The following is a 15,877-nucleotide window of genomic DNA, read 5'->3' on the forward strand; positions in this document are numbered from 1 at the left end:
CACCAGCTATGGATAACATTGATCTCATCAATCTAGCAGCAGCAAAACTGAAATCAAATGATAGATTGAAAAAGATTGATGTAGCAGCAGTTGAGAAGGAGCTGGATGATAAATAGAAGAAGATTGATGAAGACATTCAAAAGAAATTTGGTTAGATACAGAAACTAGACAAGATCTTTCATCACCACTCACAAGTCAAGCAAATCTCAGTGAATGAAATGAGTCTAGGTAGCTTGGAAAAAGGCCAAACTTCATGCATCAAATCTCCAAAATCCAATCTGATTTTGAAGCCTAAAAAGAACTATCCAAAGTCATTATACAAGAATCCCTTGGATCTCATGTTTGAGACTCCAAAACCAGATGAAAAAAAGTTGTTGGCAAGGTCCATAGCATTTTACAAAGATCCATCTGATTCAGTACAAAAGAAGAGAATTGCCAAAATTTACAGGAATGGAAAAGAGATCTGTGTGGTGGCTGGACACCCTCAGTTTGCAGCAGCACAAAGGGAAGAAAAAGAAAAAATTAAGCAAGAAAAGAGGCAAGTTGCTCTAGATGCTAAGAAGCTCAAACAGAAGAAAGAGCAAGCTGCTATAGTAGCCAAGCTTCAAGCTGTGAAAGCTGTAACTGAAATCTCTGAAAAACCACCTGTGATTACTAAAGCTCAAGATCAGCAAATGCAAAATGAACCTCAATAGAATAGGAAATCCAGATACAAGCTCCATTCCAAAAGAAAATTGGACTTCAGTGATGAGGAGATGGAAGACTACATTCCCAAATAGTCTACAACTTCAACTCAAACATCCAAGCCCTCAGTGGTGCATGAGGAATTCAAGGTGGACCCAACAAAGAACTTTCATGGTGAGCCTATAATTCCCAAGAATGAGCCAATAGACTGGGAAAGTTTACTAATTCCTGAACTAAATTTACCTATCTTCAACAAGCCAAAGAAAATAAAGATTAAAGCAACCAAGAAGGTCAAGCCTGTGACTTTCAGAACGAAGACCCTGAACAAATCTCAACCTACAGTCAACAAGGGAGATTTTTTATATATTTGTGATATCAAGGAGTTTTCAGATTTAAACCTCTATTTGGATGAATTGGAAGAAGTAAGAGGGATTGATGCTCACAGACATCTTCCTGAAAGACCGGTGTTTAAGTACAAGGGAGGGAGAGAAATCACATGGCCTCTTTACATGATTCTTCAAGAAAGTCAATCTGTACTGATAAAGGTCTTCTCATCCTTCAAGAAAAACTTTGGTTTTAATGTAACTGCAAGGAAATTGGTCATAAAGAAGATAGAAGATCTAAGGAGCAATACAGCCAAAAGAAGCACTCCCAAAAACTCTATCAATTCCCTTCACAGGAAATAGAGTACATTTGAGGCCTTATTGGCTGATGGAATTCATGAATGACAAGGGTGTTAGAAGATTCTTTAGACTGGATGACCAATTGAGTATCTCTAGCAATGAGACTCTATTGGAAATGCAAGAAATGCTGGATCTGTCAGATGCTGAAGAACTTGAATTCCACAGGCAGCTCCAAAATCAAATAGAGGAAAACAACAGGAAGCTTGGGAAGAAATCCAGATAATCAAGGAAATAGAAATCATCTACTTAGTCTAGAGAAGCACCTTGATAATGATTGTGAGAACTCTTTGTACACTTTACTTTGTTCAATTTTTAATAAATTTGTAGCACTTATCAGTTTTATCTACTATATTTTAATTTGTACATTTGGGGTATTTTGTTATCATCAAGTTTCTCTTAATTTATGGCTACAATTCCAGTAAACATAAATTGGGGGATATTGTTAGGAATATGTTGAGAACTTGATGATAAGTTAAACAAAATACCTTAGTAGATTTGACTTGGTGAATTTTGTAGCTCTCGACGGATATTCTAATATAGTCCTGACGGATGAACTTTATAGTCCCGACGGATGACAATTTGATATCCATCGAGAGTGTAGCTTATGTAACAAATAAGTACTGTAGCACATTCCTACAAATAACATATTTTGGTCTAGTAGATTCTGTAGGATTCTCTAAGTCATGTTGACTACTAGATTGATATGCAGAATAGGTTGACTAATTGTAAATATGAGATGTCTTGTAATTCTATATAAGTGAAATAGAGTCAAGTGACAGATAGACTCCCGATGGATGATCTACAAGGCTCCCGACGGATGATCAATATATTCCCGACAGATGTTCAACATACTCCCCACGGATGATCATATTTAAAATAGTTTTTGATAGTGACAACACAGCTTAAAAGAAAAGAATCTTTCGGCAATTTATTTCATTTTTTGAATGGTCTTTAACCCCCTCTTGTTTGTCTCATTTAATCTTTATCTTTATTATTATTCAGTAATTGAGACAATTTAAAAACGGTGTTTCCTTGTTCTGGGATCTTCACATGCGTCGGGTGTTCGCAAAAGGAATGTGGTAGCCTGTTAAGCAGGATTTTGAGAACAAAGAAGCATTACCATTTCCATGCAAATGTGAAGATATTCAAAGATAATGGATAGAGTAATGTTGCAGCATGATATTAGACTAGATTTTATTTTGTTTTATTATCTTATCTTACTTGCATGTAAACTTGGTGATATATATAAACCAAGTGTAGCAAGTAGAACAACCAACCAAGCAAGTTTATTTTCAGAGAAACGGATAAGGCTGTATTTGTAAGAATTTCTCTGTAGTTTATTTGTTCAACTTGTAAAGCAGCTGTGAGCTATTCAAAGCTTATATATATCTTTGGTGGATACTTTCAAATCCACCAGAAAGTTTTAAAGCTTGTGTTTTATTACTTAGTGCTTTGATTTCTACTATTGTTCTATTCCGCATTTTTGCAAATCAAACACTGTTATATATATTAAGTTAGAACAACTTTTAAATTCTAAAAAATAAGCCAAAATTACATTCAACCCCCCTTTTGTAATTCTTGTTGTATTTTTGAATATCTTGAACAATTCCACCATAAACCAACATAGTTCCACACCTCCTTTGCCGTATTACACTCCCAAAGTATGTGTAAAGTCGTCTCCTCAAGATTGTAACAACGCTCACAAGTGCTTCCAGTGCTACATATTCTGCATTGAAGAAATGCCTTTGAGGGGAGAACATTCCACTGCACTTTCCATAAGAAGATAGCGATATTTGGGGGAATTTTTGACTTCCATATAACATTCCACATACTATTAACCACCTTACCCTGTCCAGATCGTAAGTACAAGTGCTTATTGAAAGCACTAGAAGTCGAAACTCCTTTGTTAGGGATCCACATTAATTTATCCCGACCCCTTGTCAAGGTAACTGAGTTCAAAATCTCAGTCAAAACACCCAAACCATCTTGATCTCTAGACAGAAGGGGCCTAGAATAAATGTTGAATATACCTAAATTTCCGTCGAACCAGCTTGAATAAAACTTACGCACCGTACAATGTTTTATATTTGATATACAGTATAAAGTAGGGATACACATCCTTAGTGGCTCGTTACGCCACCACTAGTCTTCCCAAAACAACACTTCTCACCATTATTTACACACCGAAAGATGTTTGAGTTTAATAACAGAGGGGCATACAATTCATTATACCTTAGTTTTAAGAAGCTCCTGACCATAGGAGTGGCCCCCTTTTCCAAGATATTAGAATGCAAGTCATATTGAACTACAGACCCATACATGTCCTGTAACATGATATTTCAAAGCTTATCTCTTTCCTCATAACATCTCCACCACCACTTTGAGACCAAAGAGAGATTTTTGAATACTAGCAGTGATATGCCTAGACCTTCAGCATCCTTCTCTACAAAACTTCATCATATCCAACCAGATGTAGTATCCTGACACTTTGATCATGAACCCATAAGAAGTCATTGTGTATACGTTCCAATTCATTGATAATAGTTATAGGTATTCAGAAAATACTAAACCAGTATGTGAGTAAGCTATCCAAGGCTGCCTTAATAAGGATGAGACGTCCAACCATAGAAATAGAATCACAGTCCCATGTACGCACCTTGTTTTAAACTTTGGTTACCGGGGGATCCCAGTACTGAATAGAATTTGGAGATGAACCCAACTTGGTGACCAAGTAACTTATAAGCCATACTCCAATATTACAATTTAGAATTGATGCCCAACACGAAAGATCTTGAATATCTTCATTAAAGCCAAAAAGAATGCTCTTGTGGTAGTTAACCTTAAGACCAAAAAGTAGCTCAAAACAATGTAACACCCTTCTAACACCCTTCACTGATTCAGTTGTGTTGTCTATAAACAATATGACATCATCCGCGTACTTCAAATGAGTGATTCTTCCAAGATTAGATGACCAAAAGATCCTTAAAAATACATTTCATATTTGCCACCTCCAGAAGATTGGATAAAACTTCACGAACCAAGTTGAAGAGCAGGTGGAGAGAGGATCTCCCTATCAAAGTCCTTTCCGAGGGGTAAACTCATCAGTCGGACTTCCATTAACTAGAATAGAAACGGATGCAGATTCAAAGATTGTTTTGATCCAATTGACCCATGTAGAATTAAATTTCAGTGCTTCTAGAGTGCAAAATAAGAAGTCCCATTTAATAATATTAAACGCCTTTTCAAAGTCAATCTTGAAAACTAGACCTTCTAGAGTGCTTATATGAAAGCTAATTGCTTATCTGATACCAACCAATCCATATAAGACTTTAGTCTTTGGGCCAAAACTTTAGTCAGCAGTTTCATAGAGGCATTCATTAGGCTGATTGGTCTAAAATCCAAAGGCTTGAATGCATTAGGAATTTTAGGAACAAGAGAAATAAAAGACGCATTCATACCCTTGAGGATTATACCATTAGACCAAAACTCAGCAAAGAAGGACATAACATCACCTTTAATGGTGTTCCACATTTTTTTGAGGACTCGTGCATTAATAACATCGGGTCCAGGGTCCTTAGAGGACTCTTAACTCTACAGCGCCAGTTCCAAGTCCTCAATATGAAATTTTTTAACCATCTCAAGAATGTCATTATCAGAGAGCGTTTTCAGGGAGGAAGGCCCCATATTAAATACCAACTCCTTATTGGATTTAACCAACACCCTGTTGAAGTGATTCCATACTAAGTTCTTGATTCATACAGGGTCCATCACCTTCTTACCATCCTCTTCCACATATAAGATTTCGTTAGAGCATTTCCGCTTCTGAATAGCTTTATGAAAAAATCTTGAATTCTTCTCCCCTTTTAGACACCAATTCATTCTTGCCTTCCGGCATAGCATAGAGGATTTGATTGTATAAAACTAATCCAGATTTTCCTTTATCACGAGCTTAGTGGAAGCATTCACATTTGAATTATCAGCTTCCTCCTGTTCCTTTTCCGCATGAATAATCCTTTCAAAATGTTACCAAATTCTGAATTGTTCCAATGCTTCGCACAGATTCTTAGATTCCTAATCTTTTCGAATAAAGAAGGCTCTGTAGCATCAATCCAGGCCCCTTCTAATCTTTTGAAGAGCTCATCGGAATAAATGGCTTTTGACCCCAATTATTCCTAATTTTACTCATCACAATGGGTCTGTGATCAGAGTTTCTCCTTCTCAATGCTCTCAAAACCTAATCTCCCTTGTCAAGGCAATCATGCTTCAATAAGGCTTTATCCAACCTACTTTTTTATTGCAAGGACCATACCATGTAAAGTTTGAATTCACCAAAGAGACCTCATTCAGATCATCGTTATTAATGAACAAAGAGAAGAGATTGGAATCAGCCTATTTGTATATGCAATTGCCTTTCTCAAATGCAAACCTAACACAGTTAAAGTTCCCTATCATGATAATGAGATGGTCCCTAAGATTAGCAATGCAGTAAGAGAGAGCACTCCATAATAATGACTTTCTTAAAGAATTCCGAGGAGCATAAATGTTAACACAAGCAATTTTAGAATTCGATTTCCTACAGGTACCCAAGATCAGTAACTAATTTTGAGAGGAAAAGTATTCTATCACATCTAGCTCTTCAGAATTCCACACTGTAAGAAGTCCACCCGACCAACCTCTTGCAGGTGAATGAAACCAACCCACATTACTACTCGGGCCTAATTTTGATATCCACCTATAACTCCAATATGAACACTTAGTTTCTTCAACACAGAGAATCGAGGCCTTGGATTCTCTAACCACTGAAAAAATATTAGATCTATTGAGATCCTTCGAGGCACTTCTAACATTCCAGCTCAACAAAATTTGATCAAACATTAAAACAAGAGACAAAAGATTGACAAATCAGACATGAATAACACCCATTTGCAAGATTGAGGTTCTCTTTTATTACCTTCAGTGACATTTTTTCTCATGTACCTGAATAAGACCCATTTGCAACCCAATATTTAGAATTTTACTCGATTCATCTCCTCCCCTACCTTAATGGCTAATGGTTCTCTCGAGTTTGATTTCAAGATTCTTTTCCGCCCTCTCTTGCTAGGCACTTTAAAATACCTGTTCTCCTTATTATTAGAGAACTTCCTTGAGCGACCCTATTGCTCTTAACTTGAAGACTCCCTAAAATTTATAAAACCAAAGTATCTTCCGAAAATATGTCTCCTTCATTGTCACATTCTTCCGGAACCACCCCATTTTTACGTCTCACAAACCTCGAATTAGCTTCCCGTTCATTGTCTCTATATTCTCTCATATCTATCGTAGAAATAAAATAACTCTCTGCCTCTCTTAGAAACCAAATAGCTTCATATTCTCTCAAAACATTTATATATCTATCAGTCATATCATCAGCTTCCTTATCCATTCCAACAGCTACATTTCTATCAGTTATACCAGCAACTTCCTTCTCCATTCCAACAGCTAAGTTTCCGTCTGTCGTGCCCTTACCCACTAAACCAAGAAATATTTAGGTGTTGCAGGATTGAACAAAGAACCAGAATTGGGCTCTTTAACACTACCCTCAATATCATTATCATCCCAGTTATGGGAATTACTTTCATTCACCCCTTTTCTTGAGCAGCCTCTGCATCCAAATTAACTAGATTAAACCTATCATCTGCGGTATGTCCTATACTGCGTTCAGGTGATTTCTCCTCCATGTCACAGTTATCTTCAGAAGATTTGGCCGTAACAGGAAATAGTTCTTTAGTATCATTGAAACTATCTGGAGGGCTACACTCAATTATTGTAATTTTACACCTGTCTTCCCCTAAGCTGACCTTAACCTCATAATTCTCCCATCTATAGTTCTCCATTTCAATTAGAAATTTATGGTTTTTAAAAAACCCCGCATCATACTGGAAGGTAGAGTAACCAAGTATGACCCTTTACATGACAAAAGTTTAACAAAATTTCGCCCTTCCCATGCAACAATTGGCAAACCTATACAGTCCACCCAAATCCTTCTACTGAAATTTAAATCCCACCAAACAATTTTTTCCACCATGTTAAAAGCAATGCCCATATAATCAACATCTAAATCCTCCAGGCTTCTTACATCCATAAAATGGGCCTTAAATTTTCTACTGGATAGCCCTCACACTGTCGTATCTTTAAAACCTAGACCTTCAAGATACGTAGATACACATTCCACAGATACAGTTCTTACTGTATGCAGCAGAAGACTGGTTTCAACTTCCTCCAAAAAAGATTTATTAAGCCCCAAAGTAACTGTTTTCGTCATCTATCCTTCCCCACACTTATGTCCACTCTTATTACTTATTTTACATGTTTCACCCTTCATACTCCCCCCATGACTGACAATATCCAGGATAATTTTAGGAATATAGGATTTATGTCTTGAAATTTGCTTCCTCCTTTTGAGAGGGTGCCCTTACATTCATGTACTTTATATTTCAGGATTTCGCTAAAGATAAGAATAGCCTGGTTCCTATGAAGGTTTTCCCATTGATCTTACTTATTAAATCCTGTGCTTACAGAGAATTTTGTACAACAATAAATCCATACCTTCTATTATTTTTATCCCTTTTAACCGGAAGAATGATATCTTTAATAACAAACATACCACTCATTTTGAAGAAAGACCAAACCTTTTTTAACTGGGCTTTAAACGGGAAACCTACACAAAAAACAGAGATGGAGCCTTAATTATTAGTGCCCTTACATGCAACCATATCACTCCTCATATGCGATCCAATCGAAGGTTTAGAGTGTAGGTGATTTTTACCCCCTGAGCCTCCTAGGGTAAAGTTTAAAGCCTCTTTATGGGTCCTATAATGAATATCGTTATCAACTTTTCCTGGAAGAGAGTTGATGTGGATTTGTCTCAAGGCTTCTGAAATAGCACCATCCTTTTATTTCAAAGCCTCCTGCAAAATATTATCCTTCACCAACCCATTTTCTGCTTTAATAAAATCCAGTACGATTGAAGCCTGATCCCCTTGTTTATTTTTATGTCAAGTAGCCGTTTTTTCTCTACAATCGATTTAGAGGCCTAGAGAAAATTATAATGAATCCGGTTGAGGGCCATATTGATATCTCCATTGTACCTTATATTGAGATCTTTCAAAATATTTGGATGTGCCCAACCACTGTTTCCTCGAATGAAATCTAATAACAAATCTTCTTGCGAACGAAGATAGTCTTTAATTTTGATCTTATTGTCTTTCTCCCACCAACCATTATTCATCCAATAAGTGTGAATGCTACATAAACTCTCTTCATCCCCATTGAGTCCCTCCAGAAGTAAGCCCGACTCAATTGCTTTTTTAAGAAAGCGTATTCTCGCAGAAGCCACCACTTTGAGATCTTCATTTCCCTTTAGAATATCCTTGAGCATTTATTTTTCTAACATGAACCAATAAGCTTTTTAATTCGACTCATACTTCAGTTCCTCCTGATCTATTACCCCATCAAGAACCCTAGATCTCTTGCTGACTGGATCTTCTCTTCTATACCTCTTTCTAGACTTGGTGTACCAAATCCCTTGTCCATAGTCATTATACGGCTGGACATCCTTACTCTTAACCAGATTTTCATGATTCTTTGCATTAGACGGACACCCTTTCCTGCTCACAGACCCCCCTTTCTGATTCAAACACAGTTTCCTTCTTTGACTACCCTTCACTATCCATATTTCACTACACTCCCCCATATTCAGAGTCTCAGAATATCAGACATACCCCCGTCGCCGCTTTATTCGCCTCCTGAGTCGCCTCTTGAATCGCCACCGCCATTCTATATGTATTATTAAAAGAAAATATAGTTGAAAATATGGATTTCTATTAGTAATTTTGGATTGATGGTATTTATGGTTAATCATACATGTATTTTGTTTTTAAATTTATAACATCTTAGCATGATGTTCAATGGCGAATTTAGCCTAAAAATATTACTTGGCGGATTATTTTTTTCAAAGTGAAAAATAAACTTCATACATCAAAAAATAATTTTTTGTTATTATCCATTAAAAAGTCAAAATACGTACAAAAGTTAATCAAAATGTTACATGACACACATTACTAGTACATGATACTATCTAAATTATGACTAAATCACAAGAAAATATCAAGACAACATATAGTGAATGTAAATGAACATAGGAAAATAAGCTTTATATGATTTTATTGAAACATAGATTCAAATTTTCTTGTGCACATTATATCAAACATTTTGGGTGCATCTCTGTTTTATCTTCTCTTAATTTAGTCCAAAAAAATTCAATGAAGCATCTATAAGAGCTTGAAATTTCACTATATTTTGGTTCTAGTTCTCCTTTTCCAGATTTAACTTTCATCTTATAATTTCTACCCAACAGTGAAACAAAATTCTAGTGAAACTAAATAAAATTTTCCTAGCTGGAGCTGGGCCTGCTCCTCTTAGCATCCGCCCCCGATGATGTTGATGGTATTATCCTTAACAGTGTGTGTTTGCCTTGCAAAATAAATAAATTAATTAAGATTTGATTTTATTGAAGAAGTAAGTGTAAGTCATAATTTCAAATAAAATATAAATACATTAAATAGAATAACTAATTATATTTTAGCAGAAAAACTATTTTATACATTTCTTTATATTTGAACAAAATATTTGAGGTAGTGATTTTAATATTATTTAGGCTACAACTCGATTGACAGATGCTAGCATATTATATAATTTTCGTCTCAACTTACTTTTCTTTTCTTCTATTTTTAACCTAGCAAAAAATATTAAGAAAATGATTTCATTTTTATTTTCATAATAAATTTAAAGAAACGTCGAGTCTTTTAGTTATGATAAATAACATTGTTATATGGGGGGTCGACCCAAAAATCACTGCATGAAGGAATTGGACAATTGAGCGCCCCTGTCGGGAAACTAGTGCACACAAAAACCGAAAAATTAGCTTGATTAATTTTAGACCGCCACATCATCTCCCCACTCAGTAGGATATTTATAGATTGATTGATAGGTACTCCCTCGTTTGTTTTTATTTGTCACTTTTACGTTTTTTTTATTTGTTGTTTTGATTTTTTCACATATTTCAATGTTCTTTTATTGACTAGTTAAAATTATCATTTATAACATTTTCTTTTTATAAATAAAAGTAGACAACTTATATTTTAATTCACAAAAAGAAAATTTTTAAAATCATATTTTTAACCAGCCGGTCAAACCACATTGAAATACGTGTAAAAGTCAAAACGACAAATAAAAAAAACAGAGGGAGTATTACATAAGGGTGAACAGACGAACCGCTCAACCGCATTAACCGCTCGCACCACTCGCAATATAACCGCATTTTGCGGATAATCACAAAACGCGGGTTGATTGCGGATGAAAATTTTAATAATCGCTTATTTACGATTTAGATGCGGTTTTAAATTTCTAAAAATCGTCAAATCGCAACTGCAGCCGCATATCGCAATATATATTATATATTATATCATATATTATATAAACTAATAAGTAAACACATTTATTTTGTTTTTATTATTCAATATTATAAGATTAATAGATTAACATTACTTTTATTATGACTTCAAGTATAATTCATTACTTTAATTATGAAGGTTTAAACTCACTAGCCTAGTTCATTATTGATAATATTTTGTTATTAGCAGCATGTTCGGTAGCCAAGCACACCGGAGTTTGAAGTAGTTCGATAATTTATCTTAGTTAATCCTCAATAACGTGAGACTTTGTCTTTCTTTAAAAAAAAATAATTCTGAATGTTAACTTTATCAAAAGAAACTCGAACTTAAATTTATTAATGTTTTAATTTTTTTTGTGATTCTTTATTTTTTATAGTAAGTGGTTGAAACGCAAACCGGACTGCAATAACCGCAAAATCGCAACCACAAGTGCGATTGTGGATGTAAATTTTCTAAAACCGCTCTTCATAGTTTGGTTCTACTTTTACCCCAAAATTGATCCGATCCGAATAGCGTACACCCCTATTATATACATCCTCTGTCCCTCCTATTTGTTTACGCTTTCTTTTTGGGATGTCCCTTCCAATTATTTACATTTCAAAAATTTCCAAAATAGTAAAGTTTTTATAATATAAAAGTAACTACATCCACGATTTCTCTCCACTATACCCACTTTATACATATAATATTAATCGATCCCACTACTTTACTCACTTTTTTTATTTTACTTCACTACTTTATCATTTTTATTAAACTATGTGCTCAACCCCAATGTAAACAAATGGGGGACGAGGGGAGTAATTTTTATCTCAACTCACTTTTCTTTTCTTTTATTCTATTTTTAAACTGGCAGAAAATATTAAGAAAATGATTTCATTTTTATTTTCATATTAAGTTTAAAGAAAGTTCGAGTTTTTTAATTATGACAAATAACAATGTTATACGGAGGGATCGATCCGAAGATCACTGCATGAAAAAATTGGACAATTGAGCGCCCCTCTTTCAGGAAACTGGTGCACATAAAAATTGAAAAATTAGCTTGAGGTATTTGTACACCCCACATCATCTTCCCACTCCCCTGCTATCATAATATATATATATATATATATATATATATATATATATATATATATATATTGCACACAATCTTACAATTTTTTGAACTTTTTGGATATTCTCTAGACGCTAATAACATAAGAGCTAAGGCCAACTCCAAGAGTGGCCTAAAGATCGAAATTTGGACCGATTTCGGTCCAAATTCACCCAACAGTGACCTAAATCTCGGTCCAAATTTGGACCTAAATTAAAATAATAGTTTTCAATTTATTACATAAAGTTTTGATTTCAGGTATTTATAAATGCAATTAACCGATATTAGGATATTATTATTATTTATTTAAATAATAATTTAAATTAAAAAATATTTAAACGTAATTAAATAAATATCATTACATTTCTTAAATTCGAATTACGAATACATTCAAATTTAAATAAAGATTATAATACATAAAACTTAATATGAAACACAACATAAATGAAAATACGATGAGAACTAAATTATTAATTTAATCCGACAAATTAAATCGACTACCTCCAAGATAATCAAAATAATGCCCGTAACTATTTAGGTTATTTTGAGATCCTTGACCTTCATCTTCTGATCTTCGACTTTGAGATGAAGAACGTTGTTCTTCTGATCTTTTCAGCATGATTCTAGTCTGTTCACCACGATCAAATTCACGTAAGTTTGGATCAGATATAAAGTTCAAATCTTTTAATAAGGAGGCTCATATTGCGCTTCGAGATGCACTAATTGAGCATTTGTGGGAAGAATATACTAATTCTGAGAATTAGTATTAGTTAACGATGTTTTAAGATTTAATTAATATTTGTACTTTTCTTATTTGAATGTAATCTTTTAGTAACGGTTTTATTATAAAAATTATAACTAAATGTGTTTACTATTTTTCATATATATTTGAAGTTTAATTAGAATTCTATTATTCATTTATTAACAATTTTAAAATAAAACAAGTAATTAATAATAATAATAATAATAAAATATAAAGATAATATCTTATATCATACAAAAATAATATATTTATTATTATAAAACCTTAAATAAATAAATAAATATTTTGAGATTTGGAGCCAAATTTAGACCAAACTGTTGGAGTTGGAGTTGGAGTTGGAGAGGGTTTGGTCCAAATTTGGACCAAACTCTTGGAGTTGCTCTAAGACTTGATTTTTAACATAAAATAATATATAGTCGTTCACACCATATCAGATATTTAATTATAAAATTTAATTTTATATTTTTTTTTCATTTTACTATTATAGTGGATATATTCCATGACTGATTAACGTTTATAAAGTTACATCGTTTTAGAATGCTAAAGATTTATCTTTTATAAAATGGCCAGAGTTTTAGGGCGGGGTCAGTTTATATATTTTATTTCCATAACTTATTATTTTTGTCCATGTATAATTATTATAACACGCGTCGGCTCAATAATACATGATAAAAAATTTATATAAAAAATACATAATAGTTTATTTTATTTTCTATATAAATATATATTTAGTTTTTAATATTTTGTTCACTAATTAATGTGATATTAAAAATAAAATTTTCTCAAATTTTATAAATATTTCGGATTAGAAAAAATATTATAACAAAGTGAAAGAATAATATCTAATAATTAACTGCAGCTAGAAAGAAACCGTGTTGCAAATTATCTCTCCATTTCTTGTGGGAGCTTTGTTTTCTCTCCATATTCATAAGAGATTAAGAATATTGTGGGAGCTTAGGTCACGTCATTATGGAAAATGAAGATGAGATTGGGCAGGGGATGAGAAATCTAGCCATCGAGGAGGAGGAGAATGATGCGTTTGTGCTGGATGGAGATGTTGATGAGAGTGTGAATAAGTATGATCTTTGCCTTGTAGGACGTCTGCTTACAGAGAAGAGTGTCAACTTCAGAGCCATGAAATCCAAGATTGCAGATGTCTGGAGACCAACAATGGGGTTGAATGTTAAGGATCTGGAATCAAGCTTATATCTATTTCAGTTCTACAGGAAGGAAGACATGCATTGGGTGGAGAAAGGAGGGTCATGGTCTTTTGATAATGCGATGATAGCATTAGAAAGAGTAGCTACAGGGGTCAATCCGGCACATGTCAAACCATGGTACTTGAATATATGGATACAAATTTACAATCTCCCAGTAGGTTATATGGTGGAATCCGTGGGCAAACAGCTTGGGAATTTCTTTGGAGTTTTTCTAGAATACGACACGAAGAACAACACATCCATCTGGAGGGATTATATGAGAGTAAGGATCAAGATTGATGTACGTAAACCTCTGAAGAGAAAGAAGAAGATAGTAAAGAAGGATGGAAAGGAGTTTGTGGTCGAGTGTAAGTATGAAAGGTTGGGTGAGTTTTGTTTCACATGTGGTTTGGTGAGCCATACTGATCGTTTCTGCAGAAGCTCTATGAACAATGACAATGAGGTGGTGGTGAAGGACTGGGGTAGATGGCTCAGGGCACCACCGCGTAAGGTGGCAGGGCAGTCCCAAAGCAAATGGCTAAGGGAGGAGAATGATGACACGTGGGAGGCCAGGATTGGAGGGGAGGGCAATCAGCAGAATTTTTCGGGGGAAGGTGGTTCAAGAAAAGGAAAGGAGATAAGGGTGATGAGAGATTGTAGGATGGTGACTGTAACTGACTCCCGTGAAAGTAGCAAGTATTCAAAAAAAGATACTGGTGCTAATTTAAAGGGATTTATAACTACGTCAAATATTCTATATGAGCAGATAGAGGATGAGAATGAAAGCCTTCAGTTAGAAGACCGTAAACGTAGGAGAGGTGGTGGGCTTGAGTTGGGCCATATGGAAGTGGATTTGGGCCTTCAGAATACAAATTTTCAGATTAATCAGGTTACTATAGACTCTGATATTTCTCGTGAGGATTTATCAGTATCTGCAAAAACTAGTCCGGCTGAGCTTGCAATGCAAGCCAGCCAACAACAATGAATGCCATTGGTTGGAACTGTCGAGGTGTGGGCTCATCTCGCACAGTTCGTGTGTTGAAGGAGATGTTAAAATCTCATAAGCCTGATTTTTTATTTTTGTCTGAAACGTTAGCTGATAAAAAAAGGATTGAAGTTATTGCTTCAAAGCTCGGTTTTGTGAATTTTTATTCTATTGATAAGCAAGGTAGAGGAGGGGGGTTAGCAGTTTTCTGGAAGGTGAATATGTTATGTGAGGTTATAGCAACATCTCAAAATCACATTGACATAAAAGTTACGGAGAGATGTGGTAGTGATTGGCGTCTAACTTGTTTCTACGGTTTTCCTGAAAGAGAAAGAAGGCAAGCTTCTTGGGACCTTATTCGATCTCTTGCAGCTAGTTCGCAGCTGCCATGGTGCATTTTAGGGGATTTTAATGATCTTCTTTATAGTACTGATAAGAAAGGAAACAATAATCATCCTCAGTATTTAATGGATGGGTTCAGAAGAGCTATTGAGGATAGTGCTTTGATTGAGCTTGATTTGAGGGGTGGTGACTTCACTTGGGAGAAGAGTAGAGGGACTTCTAGCTGGATTAGAGAGAGGCTGGATAGGTGCTTTGCAAATAGCTTGTGGTGGAGTAAGTTCCCTTTGTGCAGTTTATCAGTTTTTCATGTGATTAGATCAGACCATGACCCAATAAAGCTTGAGCTGTTTGATACGACTGTTACCAAAAAACAGTTTCGATTTAAATTTGAGAATACATGGCTTAAGGAGGAGAAGTTCCATAAAGAGGTAGCGGTTCACTGGAGCAGTTTACCAGCCATCCATTTGATCCCAAAACTGACAGCTCTGTCGAGATTTATGGAGAAATGGGGAAGAGAGTTCTTCAATAAATTCAGAGAGAAAGTAGTGCGACAGAAGGAAGTAATTGAGGAGCTAAAAAATAGAGAGGATGATGATGGAGTGCAACTGTATTTTGAAGAAAAAGAAAAGTTGAATGACAT

Source organism: Apium graveolens, chromosome 2, assembly GCF_009905375.1.
Source record: "Apium graveolens cultivar Ventura chromosome 2, ASM990537v1, whole genome shotgun sequence".
In the NCBI taxonomy this organism is placed as follows: Eukaryota; Viridiplantae; Streptophyta; class Magnoliopsida; order Apiales; family Apiaceae; genus Apium; species Apium graveolens.